At 35.2% G+C, this 14,831-nt stretch overlaps 1 protein-coding gene across 5 annotated transcripts in view; it reads left to right on the top strand.

The window, feature by feature from the left end:
• Positions 1-10,153: 10,153 nt before the first annotated feature.
• Positions 10,154-14,831, top strand: part of LOC113516799 (glucose transporter type 1) — a 91,331-nt gene continuing 86,653 nt past the window's right edge. For all 5 annotated transcript variants that reach the window (XM_031911677.2, XM_031911675.2, XM_031911674.2 and 2 more), the window contains exon 1: positions 10,154-10,456. The gene's annotated coding sequence lies outside the window, so the exon portion shown is untranslated. The remainder of the gene's footprint in view (positions 10,457-14,831) is intronic.

Below are 14,831 nucleotides of genomic sequence, written 5' to 3'. Positions count from 1 at the left end.
ATATGTGCCTAAACTTAAACAATGTATGGAACAGTCGGTGGTAGGATGCCTTTGGTGTGTCCCAAACAACATGACAAACAGCATTGAGGCCTATTTCTGGGGTGCCATTTCTTTGAACTTATCTCTTCACCTAATATTTTATTTTAATTTAATAATTTCTTTAAATTACTGTTTTATGAAATTTGTAATAATTGTAACTTAATATTGTAATTGTAATAATTAATTTAGTTCATATTAGTCGTTAGAATAAAGGTTTCGCTGTAATATTAAATTGAAATTTTAAATTTAGATATAAATTAAGAGATGATGTCACAGATTTGATCCCATTGTTCTCATTCTGTAGACGTGTCACTTGGACTACTGATTCTTTTTTTAATGGGTGATAATGAAATGGTCACTCGCCTGCGTTAACGGTATATGCTGGCGGGGCACCAGTGAGGGATAATAGGTGAGGATGAAAGCAGAATAGTTAGCCCATTGTGACGAATTGTACTAGATCTAAACACGATGGTTTCCAGGGAGAACCACGCGGAGGTCGACCCGATAGGGTGTATTGCTAGCAGTTAGACCCCATTACTAACAATCCCTTTCCCATAGACTACTAATTGTAAAGAGTTTTCTTAGACTGTGATGTAAATTACACAGTCATATTAGATATTCTAATTCTTCACGACTCTGGAACGCGCTTCATGATGCCATTAAGAGACTACCGACTAAACCGTCTTTCAAAAAAAGCGTTCACGCTCACTTTTTATTTTTATCCGAGCAGTAAGTACTTTATATTATTCTCAATTTCGTGTATAATATAGTATATGTCATATATGTGTAAGTATATTTGTTATTTATATATATTTATTCGTTTATATATGTAATTTTAGTATGTATGTATATCAATAATTAGTAGTACCGCATTCGAGTATTCTGACACTTCCCTATGGTTGACTGGGAGGGAATGCTTTTAGCATTAAGTACGCCATGTACACATATTTGTACTAATGAATAAAAATATTACTTTGTAGATTTTTCTATTATAATTTGAGTGAACATTTCTTATAAATACATTATTAATTAATTTATGTTTAAGTATTATATCTTCGAACCTTCGTTCGAGGCTAAGATGACATTTTACAATGCTGATTTGTCTTTTCTATTGAATTAAGTCCTACATCTGTTCCATAACAATCTCACTTTAATTTTAATGAAAAATTACCTTTAATGAAATTATCTTATTCAAATCTACTGAAAAAATTATCGACATTAATTTGGAATTGATAATTCTTATCTAATATCGTTGATATAATAAATTTTAGAATTTTCTTATATTTGAATTGAATAAAAAAAAATATTACCTTTTTATACAACTTAGGATGGCAAACAAGCTGACGGCCCACCTGATGGAAAGTGGTAACCGTCGCCTATGAGCCTCATGTCTATGAGCAGTACCATGGACATAACAGAGTATACTGTTTCGCCCATGACACCCCCCATGCGTTGCCATTCTTGAGGACTCAGGTGTTATTCCTCTGTACCCAGTAAATTTACGCCATTACCAGTTTCGTATTTGATATTAAATAGCTGAGTTTCTTACCCGTACTTCTTTGCTAAAATTGCATTTCGAATGGGCGGTAATGAAAAAAATAACTATTCAAAAATGCTTAAATCAAAGTTTACTTGTATAAAAATATTTCTTCTTTAAATAAAAAAAGTTAATTTTGTATGGGGATCGCTACTTCGGATTACTTTTCGATAGATGGCGTTGCATGTGTTACAAAGTCCACCAACTTATCTAGTAAGCAATACAAACGATTCAAGAACCTCCATATTTGCTGCCTGAAAACTCTAAATGTTCACAAACACACAAATAAATGTGTTGCAAATCAAAACAAACAATATACTTACAGGTTTTTTTTTATATACTTAGAATGGCAAACAAGCTGACGGCCCACCTGATGGAAAGTGGTTACCGTCGCCTATAGACATGAGCAGTACCATGTACATAACAGAGTATACTGTTTCGCCCATGATACCTCCCATGCGTTGCCATTCCTGAGGACTCAGGTGTTATTCCTCTGTACCCAGTAAATTCACGCCATATCCCACCCTTCAAACCGAAACACAGCCATGCAAACACAGCTGCTTCACGGTAGAAACACGAATGGGACAGAGGTACCCAAGCAATCGACTTTTGTACAAAGTCTCACTCAGGTAAATACAAAAAGCATACCAAAATAACTCCAATCAGCTGAATGCCTGACCTTTGTGTATGATAGTGTTGCGTTCGGTCTGTATTGAATTGTCTATTCAGATGACGACACTCTCTCCAGTCTGGTCTGTTATAATTAGGCTTATGGAGGCAAGTGTCAAATTTATCCGTTATAAACAAGTGAAAGTTCACTAATTTAATAACCGTTCACAATCAGTTAATAATAAACTATTAAAGTTTTCAACCAACTTCAAACTTCAAAGGATTGTTAGTAACGGAGACTACCAGTCCTATTGCTAGTAATATACTCTGTCAGGTCGACCTTCACGTGGTCCCCCCTGGATACCATCGTCCTGAATTCCGTGTGTGTTCATCACGACGGGCTACTGATCTGCTTTTTCATCCTCACCTATCATCCCTCACTGGTGCCCCGCGCAGGTGGTGTTAATGAAGTCTGTGGTCAACTTGTGAATAGACTGATATTGTTTGTCTTTAACATTATTTGTCTATAGTCTTACTGAATATCAATCATATTATATGTATAGTTATGTATAGTCTTTGACAATAGAACCTTAATAATTCAAATTTATAATTTAAATTTATTATGATCGAATTTCGACCATTCGGCAATCACTAGTTATTATTATACCTAATGGTTGCATAAATTTCTTACGAGTCAAGATAGTGGAGAGGGATCACTTCTAGCATTATTAGATTACTCTCGTGCTTTTGACAGTATCAGTATTCCACTACTTCTGGCAAAATTGACATTTTACGGTTTGGACGAACAGTCAGTCGGATGGTTTACGAGTTTTCTCGATAATCGTAGACAGACTGTTAAATTGGTGGGGAGAGCTGGTAGACCTGCGTTTTCTGATTCTTCGGAAGTCACGCGCGGAGTGCCTCAGGGCACAATACTCGGTCCATTACTGTTTATTTTATATAGTGCTGATCTTATAAAACAGATACAACATTGCAAATACCATATTTATGCAGATGATGTTCAACTTTATATCCCGGCTTCTCGCGGAAATGTCTCAGGAAGTGTTTCAAAATTAAATGAGGATCTTGAACGTATTGCGAATTGGTCGGTTAAAAATGCAATGATGTTAAACCCCAAAAAATCTGTATACATGGTTCTAGGATCTAAAAAACAAGTAAAATTTATATTTAGCCAGAATCCTGACATATATATTTCCGGGGAAAGAATTGACTATGTTAAAGAAGCTAGGAATCTTGGAATAGTAATCGATAGTGAACTACGCTTTGAGACTCATGTTCTAAAACTAGTTCAAAGCTGCTTTTATCGTCTAAGAGTACTATATCAAATTAGAAATCTTCTGAATGAGGAAGTTCGTGTCACTCTTTGTGAATCATTGATCTTGTCTAAATTGAATTACGGCGATTTAGTGTATGGACCTCGATTGCATTCTAAAACTCAACGTCTTATACAGCGAGTACAAAATGCATGTACTAGATTTTGTCACAATATTCCGCCTAGAACGCACGTAACGCCATATTTAAATAATTATTCCACCTTAAACATGTCCTCTCGGAGAAACTTTCATCTCGCTTGTACAGTATTTGACAGCTTAAAGTATCGGCGACCGGAATATCTATATTCTAAATTACAATTTAATTCATTCCATGACAAATATAGTACAAGACCCACGCGCTACTTATTAGCAGGGCGTCCTCATAAAACTGTGGCGTTTGAGGGAAGTTTCCGCTACCAAGCTACGAAATGCTGGAATAATATACCACCCCCAATAAGATTGTCTAATAGTAAACACATTTTTAAAAAAAAACTTAAAATCTTTTTAATTAATAAACAAAAAATTGGAATACCCAATAGGTACGTAGCCGAAATATTTATTGCCTGAATATCTGAATGTGACAGAAAGTGATCTCTGACTACCCCTCATCTAATGGTATCTGTTATTTATTTATTTATGTAGAATATAATGTCAAGTGGAGGCAAATATAATGGACACATACAATGCAGTTTATTTATATGTGTATGTGTGTGTGTGTGTATATATATGTATGTGTATGTATGTATGTATATGTATGTGTATATATATATATATATATATATATATATATATATATATATAGATAGATATATATATATATGTGTATATGTATGTATGTGTGTATATATGTATATATATTTATATTGTAAATTTTTAATGAAAAGTTTCGCGACTGACTCTTGGCCACAGCAGAATATCAGTGTTTTGCTCTTTTAAGGGCAAAGCAATAAACTGAGCTGTGACCATTTTGTGTTACTATGGCACACGCATGAAGGAATGTTAACAAAGGAGATTGTTAGATTATGTATTTTGTTTTTGTATTTTTGTTTTTTTATTTGTGCTTTTTTTATTTTTATTCTTTTGTCTCTTTTGCTGTGTATTACGTGTATGTTTTTTTTTTATTGTAATTTGTGTGCTGTAAGTAATGCAAATAAATTGTCTATCTATCTATCTATCTAAATTAATTACATTTTCATTACATTTACAAATTCGTCAGTGTAAGAACAATGGCGTAAATCAACGTAGTGATTACTTACTCTGTACACTGGCACACATCGAGTTAGTTTGATCAATCAGGGCTTGATAACAACTCCGTTAATTGTGATTAATTAATACGGGATCCAACTAAATTAGATTCCTCAATTATAATCGACCGTATACAGAGTGATAATTGGTTGGTTAATCTATATGCGATGTCTCTATACCTACACGTGTAATCTGTAAGCCTGGGCGCATGTTAACCTAATTATCTCCTACTAATTGTAACCAGGGAAATAGGGTATACCATGCCATTTCGTTCCAATTTTGAAATTTTAATTTTTCAAATTTGATATTTTAGAAACGACGTGATTTAGACAAATAGATATTTTCTTGTCATAGTACTTTCTCGATTTATAGATTTCTTTTATAGATTTTTTTTTATTGGATATAAATGGAGTGGTAACCCCGCCTGCGCTAATGGGATACACTGGCGGGGCACCAGTGAGGGGTGATCGATGAGGCTGAAAACAGGCCAGTTAGCCCATCATGATGAATTCATCAGGAATTAATCATGATAATTTCCAGGGAGAACCGCGAGGAGGTCGACCTGGTTGGGTATATTGCTAGCAATGGGATTCTCAGTCCCCATTACTAACAATCCCTTTCCCCCCCTTCTTTTATAGATTACAATGAGGGTTAAAAGCTATCCCTGGCAATATGCACTTTTAGGTTGGCCTCCATGCGATTTCCTATGGGAACCATCGTGGTTAATTCTTAGTGAAATTGTTAAAATGGGTATATTAATCTTTCATCTTCACCTATCCCATTGGTGCCGTTACAGTACCGGTATAGGCCGCGTTGCCATAAGATTATCATCCATAAAATATATATGGCATATCTTTTAGAAGACATAGACATAGGGTGAAGATAATTTTTTAGGAATTTAGCACGACTGCTTACTATGAAGACGTGGATCTTGCCGGGTATGTTACCAGTAATGACCGGACTCCATTACCAGTAATCCCCTTTCTTCTATATTAGGGTGTCACTGTATACTAAGTTTTTCCGTACGCAGTAACTACTGGGTAACCTTTGCTACCGGTTGTCGATTCTTCTTGCTATCTATGTGAATAGTCCATTGTAAATTTTCCTTCTTTCTTTTTTTCTATAAAACTTAGAACGGTAAACTAACGGCCATAATGATAAACGTCGATCGTCTATAGATATGACTTCCACCATGGATGTCACAGAATATACTGTGATGCCCAAGGTACTTCTCATTTCATGCGATACCATTTCTGAGAACTATGGTGTTATGCCTCCGTATCAGAGTGCAGTTAAATTATAGATAATTTCACTGCCCTATGCCATATTCATGTGTAAGTCATGTCGTCCCGGCATAGAATGGACCACCCCTTCTTTTCCCGTGGGTGTTGTAAGAGGCGACTAATTGAATTTAATGGTCGAGAGCAGCGTCCAGCTTGAAACATCACCAAAACTTAACTGCGGTTGCCAATCGACCTGCCAAGCGGGGACACTATTGGCAAAACCTTTCCATATGACTGACGTTTACATTCAGCTATAATAATGTAGCTGATTATAAGTGAAAAATATTTTAATATCGATAGCACAGTTTTTAAATGTATCCATTACAAACAAACAAATATTATTTTTTTTTCCCTTTTTGTAATAAACATATATGTAGATATACAAAATTGTTTGTGAATATATAAATTAACAAGCCACTAAAAATGCACTAAATAATAAAAAAAAAATGTATACAATTTTATTTACGAATATTTTTAAAATTTTACACAAAATACTTTAGATAATATTTTATAGGAAAAAAAACTACAGTTTTTTTTTTGTAATATTTTTTTATAATCTATTGTGTAAATATTATCTTTAAACACTTCAAAGGAATGAGTGAATATTTAATAAAGAACTTAGATCTTTTTTAAGGATAGAAATAGGCGAAAGTCGTAATGAACCTCAAAATCCCATATGAACTTTAGTAGCCATGCCTTAGTTTATCCTGGAGTGGCAGAATGGAAGTAATTAGGCCAATTTCTAAACGTTTAACAAACATTTCCAAATTACAGCTACAAAGTAGATACTCCATGTATGTCAGACTTAGATAGTGACGGATGACGCAAGTGATCCCGGAATAGAGTGGGCCATCCCTTCCTTTCCCATGGGTACCATAACAGGCGACTAAGAGAACAAATAGTCGAGGGATAGAAGCGTCTCTCTTAAAACAACTAGTCTCTTTCAAAAACGTCTCCCTTAAAACAACTAGTCTCTCTCAAAAACGTCTCTCTTAAAACAACTAGTCTCTCTCAAAAACGTCTCTCTTAAAACAACTAGTCTCTCTCAAAAATGTCTCTCTTAAAACAACTAGTCTCTCTTAAAACAACTAGTCTCTTTCAAAAACGTCTCTCTTAAAACATCACATTAACAACCAGGACCTAACTGCGGTTGCCAACTCGTCTCTCAAACGTGGCAATTACTGGCAAATACCACCCTTATGGGGCGGCCTATATTCAGCAGTAGATTGTTAACGACTGATATCATCTTCATCATCATATCAGCTTTTAACTGTCCACTGCTGAGCATAAGCTCCTTGGGGGTTTTGCCAGTAGTTGCCACACTTGGCAGGCGGATTGGCAACCGCAGTCTGGCTTTGTAGATGTTTTAAGAGGGACGCTGTTGCCCATCTTTCGTCCTTCTTTAGTCGCCTCTTACGACACCCATGGGAGAGAAGGAGTGGCTTATTCTATGCCAGGATGGTTGATATAATGTTAATGAATTGCTAAGATATTGGAAGCTATTGTTTTTACAAGGTAAACCTTTGTTTTCTTTGTATGGGATTTTTTTTATAATTATATTTTTTTGCTTGAATATAAGAAGTGTAAATCACTGCCATTGCAAATGATTTAAGTAATAGAATGAAGAATGAAACCTCTCCTGATGTTGTTTCGAAGTTGAACTCATGTAAGATCTCTACGACAGTCGAAATTTAACCGTTCCCTAACAGTCTATGCGGGGCGTATTCGTTAGATTGACGCGAAATGTACACGCGACATCCATTTGAATTCACGTCTGCGACATATATATTTTCAGTATAATTATTATATATTATATATTCTTTATTGCACTTGTAAGTTACATATAAAATAATGTATTTATAAATGTTGCGAGCAAGTGTGGACTTACCTCTGACAGAGATCTCTTCCAGTCAACCCAATATAGTGAGAAAGCATTTTGTTAGCGGGCAGCTGAAGTGCTCCAACTATTAATACATAAACAAATATACAGTTAAATAAAATAATAAAATATATAATAAAAATATTACATACATAAATATATACACTATAAATACATATAATACCTACCTACTTATATAATAAATGTTAAAATAAATGAATATACTACTTATATTTACATACATATACATATATACATATGTACATCTTTTATAGAGAACTGTATACGTTTTTATAATAAACTTCCAGATGACGTTTTACATTTAAATGAAAGAAAATTTAAGATATATATATATATATATATATATATATATATATATATATATATATATATATATATATATATATATATATATATATATATATATATATATATATATATATATATATATATATATAAAGGACTCTCTGTACAAAAGCATATTATAAATTAAATGACTATTTAAATGACAAAAGTGCATGGATTTGAATATTGTATTAATGTGAATTGTAGTGTAAATGTAATTATTGTATTTTTTTTTAATTATTATTATTTCATATAGTAATTATTATAATTATAAAGTGACGTATCATAAGAATCTGTATAAATCATAAGAATCTGAATAAAGATGATTGATTGATTAAATGATTAGAAATTTATTTTAATGATTTTTAAGATTTGACAGTTCAATTAGAATTAAATATTATATTGTACGGGACTTAATTAAATCATTGTGTCAATCATTACTTGATTGTTGGTTAATTAATAGCATATTGTTAAGTCAATTCTCAAACCGAGCATATTGGAACTAGTTTAAACGGTGAGCCAAATTTGTTTGAGTTGACTGTAACAATCTGATTACTAATTAATTATATAATTAGCTTATACAATTGTACTGAAGGTTCAGTTCTTAATCATGTCAGCCATTACTGTCCAATACTGAAGTTAGTACTCCCCCATTTGGGGGTTTCACTAGCAGTTAACATGCTTGTTTTAAGAGGGACGCTGCTGTCCATCCTTCGACCACTAAGTTCCCTTAGTCGCCTCTTACGACACCCACGGAAAGGAAGAGGTGGCCTAAATCTTTTAAATATTACAAATGTATTTAAAAGATTTTGATTAATCGTGACCAATTGTCGTAATTCTTTTTGATCGAGAATCGAACTTACATTCCTTTTAGGTACTACTACTCCCCACCGCTGACATGTTCATAATTCAAGACACAAAAACACATTACATATTTCGAGCTAAAATTTTTTAGTTAATAATAATGTATCACTGAAAGGGACGTTTGCTTCATAAAATATATTAAATCTGCATTTATACACATTAATAATGAGTGTGCCAAGCCAAAATCCAAAGATAATATTCATGAACAAAGTCAAAACCTCTGCATACAAAGCGTACGGTTGCAAATGGTCAAAAATTATTCTCGGATTTCTACTGTAATTCTCCAGGCAATTTGTTCAAATATCATTAAGTTAGGTATACTCATTATGACTGGGCTATATAAGTATCATAAAATGATATCTGCTTAATACAAGTAGGTACTTATTTTATTTACAATTCGCAGAATTAATTCATTACAGGATAAATGTTTCAAATACACGTAATATACGTAGATATAAATTTTAACGTCCCACTAGACTAACGCATAAAACATTTAAAATGTTTCAGTAAACGAATCACAAAATTCTACTGCGTCTAAATGCCTTCCCTATAATAAATGCAAACCAATAGAAGCAGATTACAGAATCTACTATCGCAGTCACAGAAGCATGCTCAAATATCGAAGCGTAACCGAATGTCGCGTTACTAGGTTAATATGCCGCGGTTGAGCCAAGTTCGACCCTCTGCTCGCGTCTAGGCTGTGGCGGGAGTGCATGGTGCATGCGGTGCGAGCGGCCGAGGGCCGAGGGCGAGGCGCGAGGGTGCGCTAGCGGACGCAGCGGCGTCACGGGGCGAGCGACGCGCGCGCTCCGCCCGTAGAGGCTCGCTCAATTTTCATTATGACGTCGATTCCGAACGTCATCGTATAAATAACGGGTGTTGTATATTTGTGTGGGGTCGGTTCGGAGGCAGCCGCTCGCCGCAGCGCACGCTCGCGGTATCGATCGTGCGCGGGCCGCTGCGCGCGACTCGCTCGCCGCCCGCCGGGGCGCCCGACTCCGATCTAGTCATGCGCGAGTCGCCTCCGCCATAGCATCGACCGAACGAATTAGAGTCGGATTAAACGCGCGAGTGCGGCGGCCGCGCTCGCTGGCCCCACTACACATATACGTACGTATACGCCCTAGGTAAGACGCCGCCGGGTCTCCCTCGCTCGTGCCTCCATGTGTGACCGGATTGCGTTTGTAAAATCGATCGGGGACGGTGGCCGCGCGCTGGCGATGATCTGCAGCTAATCGCGAGGTCGATGACGAGGGGCGAGCTCCCGGCCGCGTACTCCCGTCTGCTACACCAGAACAGCCGTCATAGAGGCTCACACCAGGTACGTAAGCCATCGCCCGGTGACCGGGAGCTTTGTCCGTACGCGCGCTACCGCCATCGCAAACCACAGCGGTACACCTTAATGACATGTGTGCAGGGTAATGCAGTATTCGGCTCGATTCAGTGACACAGATTCGTTTATGTAAGTCCGTCGATATCAGAGAACTTGGTGGCGGCAGAGAGAGAGGTGCACAGTGCCAGAGTGAGACGGACGATGTCCATCCATAAAAAAAACAGTTGTTAATAAAAACGTACGTGTCAGGTTATAAGTTTTAACTGTGATGCCCCTACGTTTGACGTTGTAAAACGACACTCGGCGACCGGAGACTTGATGGACGAATAGATTATGGATGGCGAGAGGCGTGCGCGTGTCCCATTGCAGAATTGTTTCAATTATTAATCTGCTGGTCGTCGTTTGGCGACTGTTGAGTGTGGTTACATGTCGACAATCTAATATTAAAAGGTGGAATACGAGTACCATCGATGGCTGTGCGTGCTTGCGTTCCTTTCATTGCGTATAATGCGAATATTAGTATTTATGTGTGGCGAATTGTATCGGCGGTGGTTGTGCATTCAGAGATCACCCCAACCACTGTCGAACTATGTTTCACCTTTCATGTCTTCTTATTTTCATTTTTCATCGGTACCATGTTGCTATGCGAAATCTGTTAATTTTAATTGATATCGCATTTTCTTTTAGGTGCTTGTTTGCAACAAGAGTACAGTCGTCGGCAAGTACTTGTTTATTTCTGTAGGTGTCTGCACGTATTTGGATTTTTATTTTTTTTTATTTTTATAAATCAATAAATTAACATACAATTATGCTTTTAAAAATATTACCTCACATATATTATGAAGGTGTCCATCAATACTGACAATCTTATAATGTAGATAAATGTTTATAATAGAAATGTAAAGCTATTGTTAATTGCATTAGTTCTTCCACGTTCCTCGAGAGTTATATTAAAAGATAAATAAACAGAACAATAGTAGACTAAAATGATTTTAAAGTTATGATTGCATATAATCAGAATATATAGTTAAAATTAGGTAATAATCTAAGTTTAGACAATTATAACAATTTCAAAATTGGTTTAAAATTCAATCAAATATATACCTATGATACAATTTGACAGAAGGGAAAGGGATTGTTAGTAATGAGATTTAACAACCTCATTGCTAGCAATACACCCTGTATTGCTAGCAATGAGGTTGTTAAATCAGGTCGACCTCCACGCGGTTCCCCTTGGAAACCATAGTGGTTAATTCTTGTTCAATTGGTCACTATGGGTACTATACTGGTGCCCCGTCAGCGTATACCGATAGCGCAGGCGGGGTTACCATTTCATCTTCACCCATAAAAAATGCAGTCTTATACGTAAATATTCATTCGATTCTATGTTAGGTCTCACACAGGTTCTAAACTCTTACTATTTAACTGTAATAAAGAAAAACATATATAATTATAAAGTTATGCCTTCAAGTTAAAATTTTTCTTAATTTTCTATAATTACCCAAATATAGATAGATAGATAAATAATTTATTTACATTACTTACAGCACACAAATTACAATAAAAAAAAAAACATACACATAATACACAGTAAAAGAGATATTAATATCAAATGAGATGAAGTACATTAATTGACATGATATTGTTATTGACATATTGTTTTTTTTATAAAAGAATGAAAATAAAATACATACATTAGGTAATTTGTAACAGCCAAGGGGCGTACACCTAATGTCTTGTAATACCATGCCTAAATATAGTTTAGACATCAATTTACCATACGATACCTATATACTATAGTACATGTATTTAAAGATTTGTAATTTATAATATTATTAATTTATTGTAATGAAGAAATAAATGGTATTATTAGCTATTAAAATACTATAAATATTGAATATTTTTCTATATAAATATTATATATATATATATATATATATATATATATATATATATATATATATATATATATATATGTCATATACATACATATCCCTCCTATAACGTAGGGTACTATCAAACCCATTGCTAGCAATATGCCCTATAAGATCGACCTCCACGTGGTCCTCCCCAGAAACCACTGTGCTAAATTCCTGGTGTATTCATCACGATGGGCTTACTGACCTTTTCATTTCACCAATCACCCCTCACTGGTGCCCCGCCAGTGTGTACCGTTAACACAGGCGGGGTACTTCATTCTTCTTCTTTATTTCTTCTTTTTCATTCTTCTTACCATTCCATTAGCATCAATAAAAAAAATATATAGTCAAATTTTTTCACATACATAAATTGTCATTAGCAGTGGCCAGAGTCTGTATTAGGACCACAAGTTAAGACAAAATATTTCTTTAAGTTCTTCTTTATTGCACTAAAATATACAGTAACAACAATAACTTAATAACAATGTTAGCAAAGGCGAACTTAACTCTGAAAGAGATTTCTTCCAGTCAACCTAACGCAGTGGCATAGGAAGTAGTGAGTGGGTAGTAGTAGTGCAAGACAGAAATTGAAATAAATATTTACATAAATTATAAATCATTATATATATACATATATATATACACACACACACACACACACACACACACACACATATATATATATATATATATATATATATATATATATATATATATATATATATATATATATATATATATATATATATTGAATACAATTAATATATATCAATAATAATTAATATTGTTAGCTCAGGAATATATTTTAAATCATTTTCAAATTAAGACAAAACAATATTTGACATATTACTTTGGAAAATCACATCTTCCCTACGTAAGAGGAGGGATGGTCGACACAATCGAGCGGTTTCGACAATGTTGTTATTATTTCACGAAACCGACTCACCCAGTAAATTCACGCCATATCCCACCCTTCAAACCGAAACACAGCCATGCAAACACAGCTGCTTCACGGTTGAAACACGAATGGGACAGAGGTACCCAAGCAATCGACTTGTGTACAAAGTCTCCCTCTGGTAACGTTCGGATAATTGGCTGTTACTATTTTTTTTTTATATGTCATCTTTCAAAGCTGGCACTAAGGCTTCGCAACATGTTATTATTGCCAAGAAAAACATCTAATTAGAGATGTTTATTTCTTTAAACGTAAACAACTTTCTTATTACGGGGGGAAAGGGATTGTTAGTAATGGAGACTGAGAATCCCATTGCTAACAATATACCCAACCAGCTCGACCTCCTCGCCGTTCTCCCTGGAAACTATTATGGTTAATTCCTGATGAATTCATCATGATGGGCTAACTGGCCTGTTTTCGTTGTCATCGATCACCCTTCACTGGTGCTCCGCCAGCGTATCCCGTTAGCGCAGGCGGGGTTACCATAGCATTTTCACCCATAAAATAAAAAAAAAAACTTTCTTATTACATTACAGCAATGCTATAGTGTATATTACACGTATGTATATATTGCAGTCAAAACTCTTAACCAATCAAAAGTACTATTGACTAGCAAAATAAAGTGAAAAGTACTTTTGACTGAACAGGTTGGTCAAAAGTGGTTCTGACTAAAAATTATTGGTTATTAGTACTTTTGACTGCAAATTTGCGATTAAGTTAGGTTTTTTTTTAATGGATGATAATGGAATGGTAACCCCACCCGCGCTATCGGTATACACCGGCGGGGCAGCAGTGAAGGATGATAAGTGAGGATAAAGCAGGTCAGTTAGCTCATCGTGACGAATTCAACAAGAATTGTTCACGATAGTTTTGCAGGGGGAACCACGTGGAGGTCGACCTAATAAGGCATATTGCTAGCAATGGGGCTGTCAAACTCCATTGCTAACAATCCCTTTCCCCCCAATATTAAGTTAGGTTAGGTACTTTTAACTGTTATTTTAGTCAGAAGTATTAATGACTAAAGCATACGGTCAAAAGTACTTTTGACTGATTTTGCTAGTCAATAGTACTTTTGACTGGTTAAGAGTTTTGACTGCAACATACTCGTATATACGACTAGCGAAATGCGCCGGCTTCGGTCGATTTTTTTTTAAATGAAACATAACCCATGATACTCGCTGAAAATGTAACTTTATTTAGAAATGAAAGAAATTTTTAAATAGTTTTTTTTTTTAAGTTTATCTTAGTCCAGTTTAGATGTTACCGAAACGGTTTAGTAATTTATTAAACAAAGAACGTTTTAAATGATAACAATTCCTTATTATCCCACTGCTGGGTATAGATCCCTCATCTGTTATCTTTCATTGGTCCCCGTTAGAGTATACCGATAGCGAGTTTACCATTCTATTTTCACGCAAAAACCCACGATGGTTCCAAGGAGAACCGCGTGGAGGTCGGCCTGATAGGTTATATTGCTAGCACTGGAGCT

The sequence above is a fragment of the Galleria mellonella genome, unplaced genomic scaffold (genome assembly GCF_026898425.1).
Source record: "Galleria mellonella isolate WM207_F2 unplaced genomic scaffold, CSIRO_AGI_GalMel_v1 utg28, whole genome shotgun sequence".
Taxonomy (NCBI): domain Eukaryota; kingdom Metazoa; phylum Arthropoda; class Insecta; order Lepidoptera; family Pyralidae; genus Galleria; species Galleria mellonella.
This window is presented reverse-complemented; position numbering and strand designations above follow the sequence as displayed.